This window comes from Gadus macrocephalus, chromosome 1, assembly GCF_031168955.1.
Source record: "Gadus macrocephalus chromosome 1, ASM3116895v1".
Taxonomy (NCBI): domain Eukaryota; kingdom Metazoa; phylum Chordata; class Actinopteri; order Gadiformes; family Gadidae; genus Gadus; species Gadus macrocephalus.
The window spans coordinates 11,339,788-11,342,287 of NC_082382.1; the positions used below are offsets into that span (position 1 = coordinate 11,339,788).

Genomic DNA, 2,500 nt, shown 5'->3' on the forward strand with positions numbered 1-2,500 from the left:
TTCTCTGTATTAATCCACGCAGGACAGCACAGCTTGTCAGCTAGGTGGTAGGGTTAGGGTTGGTTGAAAAATACACTAATGACAAAGAGAGTGGGTAGTGAGGTCGGGGGATATGTAGAGAGAGAAAGAGGAAGAAAGAAAGCTGGACGGGAAGAAGGAGAACAATGATTAAAAAACGCAAACGCAAAATTCTTCAGATCCATATTTATTTAGCGTGGATGCGTCTGACAACCGTTGTCCTTGCGTATCCTGGCTATCAGCAAGAGGCACACAGCAGAGCACTTGTGTGGTTTTGTTTCATCAGCCCTCGGTCGTTAAGAGAGAATCACACGCTGGAATCACAAGAGGATTTGAAGGATGTGGTGGAGGGAATGACAATTAAAGGAAAAATGAGGAGTGTGTGTGGGCAGAGCGCCGAGAGAAGGCCCTCAGACGACGGCACGAGAACACACGCATACACATGACTCGCTGAGCCCCGCCGCGAGAAGCGAGGGGAATGGAGAGCGCGGCGCTGAAGACGTCATTCATGGCAAATCACTTTTCTCTCTTTTCTTCTTCGTCTCCGAACCGATTTGGGACGGTGCTCTGCTATAACGTGGTGGCACCACGGCAACGGCTGGTGTTGGGGCAGACATGCCACAGAGGCTGGCGGTGTTGGTGTAACCTCTGCCCCGGGACCTGGGGGTCTGGGGGGCAGAGCTCTGAGCCGCCAGAGAGGGGTGTAGTATGGTGTGAAGGCCCGGCTCCCCTTTGCACGCACCCACGTCTGTGGGAACTGCAGCTCGCTCGGGCGAAAGGAGGCACCCCCCCCCCCCCCCCCCCCCTCCTGAGGAGAAGGGGAGGCTGACCTGGAGATACCAGCCCTCTACAAAGAGTAGGATGGAAGGATAGACCCCTGCCATCCTCCTCCTCTGTCTCTTCCTCCCCCACCTCTACCTCCCCCCCCCACCTCCTCTTCCTCCTCAACCGCCTCCTCTTTCTCCACCACTCAACCCCATCCTCCTCCTTCTACTCCACCCCAACCCATCCTCCTCCTCCTCCTCAACCAACTCCTCCTCGTCCCCCAACTCCTCTTCCTCCAGCCTCTCCTCCCCTTCTGACTCCACTATCCCCATCCTCCTACTCATCCTCAACCCCCCCCTTCTCCTCTTCCTCCTACATGACCCCCATCCTCCTCCTCCTCATCCTCCTCCTCCTCCTCCTCCTCCTCCTCCTCCTCATCCTCCTCCTCCTCCCCCATCTCCTCTTGCTCCTCCTCCACCAGCTTCTACTTCTCCACTCCCCAAGCCAATCATCCTCCTCCACCACACCCCATCCTCCTACTCCTCCTCACCCGCCTCCTCCTCCCCCCACCTCCTCTGCCTCCTCGACCACCCTCTCCTTCTCCTTCTCCTCCACCGCACCTCGTCCTACTCCTCCTCACCCGCCTCCTCCTCCCCCCACCTCCTCTGCCTCCTCGACCACCCTCTCCTTCTCCTTCTCCTCCACCGCACCTCGTCCTACTCCTCCTCACCCGCCTCCTCCTCCCCCCACCTCCTCTGCCTCCTCGACCACCCTCTCCTTCTCCTTCTCCTCCACCGCACCTCGTCCTACTCCTCCTCACCCGCCTCCTCCTCCCCCCACCTCCTCTGCCTCCTCGACCACCCTCTCCTTCTCCTTCTCCTCCACCGCACCTCGTCCTACTCCTCCTCACCCGCCTCCTCCTCCCCCCACCTCCTCTGCCTCCTCGACCACCCTCTCCTTCTCCTTCTCCTCCACCGCACCTCGTCCTACTCCTCCTCACCCGCCTCCTCCTCCCCCCACCTCCTCTGCCTCCTCGACCACCCTCTCCTTCTCCTTCTCCTCCACCGCACCTCGTCCTACTCCTCCTCATCCACCTCCTCCTCCGCCTTCAATTCCACTTTCAGCTCCTCCATTCTCCACCAGCACGTTATCCTCCTCCACCACAAGCACCTCCTCCTCCTCAACCGGCCTCCACCACCCCTGTCCTTCTCCTCCTGCAGCAACGCCACCTCCTCCTCCATCAACTCCACCTCCTCCAACACTACCCCCTATTCTCCTCCTCCTCCTCCTCCTCCTCCTCCTCCTCCTCCACCAACCCACCCACCTCCGCCTCTTTTCCCTTTTCCCATTGCTCACTTAGCCCCTTTTCCTTGTTTTTTTCTTCTTCTACTTCTTCTCCTTCTCCAACAAACATTGCTTTGTCTGCATTGTCTGCGCTCCCCTCTTCCCTTCACATGTATAGAAACCGCCGGGCCTTTTACCCTGTCAGGGCCGCGCATTGGCTTCATTACTTCTACTTTGTCCCATCAGCCAATTTTCTATAAGACAAAGGCATCGCCTCCTCTGCCTCCCCTGCCACTTACCGCCTGCCCCAGACGCTTCCTTCACTTCCACGTGATTATGCTGTTGTGTGTATGATGTTTGTGTTTGTGTGTGCTTCTGTTTGTGTTAGTGTGTGTGTGCTTCTGTGTGTGTTAGTGTGTGTGTGCTTCTGTGT

The 2,500-nt window shown here is 57.8% G+C and overlaps 1 protein-coding gene across 1 annotated transcript in view; it reads left to right on the forward strand.

Annotated features, from left to right (window-relative positions):
- LOC132471594 (signal peptide, CUB and EGF-like domain-containing protein 3) overlaps positions 1-2,500 on the forward strand; it is a 16,580-nt gene that overhangs the window by 957 nt on the left and 13,123 nt on the right. The gene's annotated exons all lie outside the window — the stretch shown is intronic.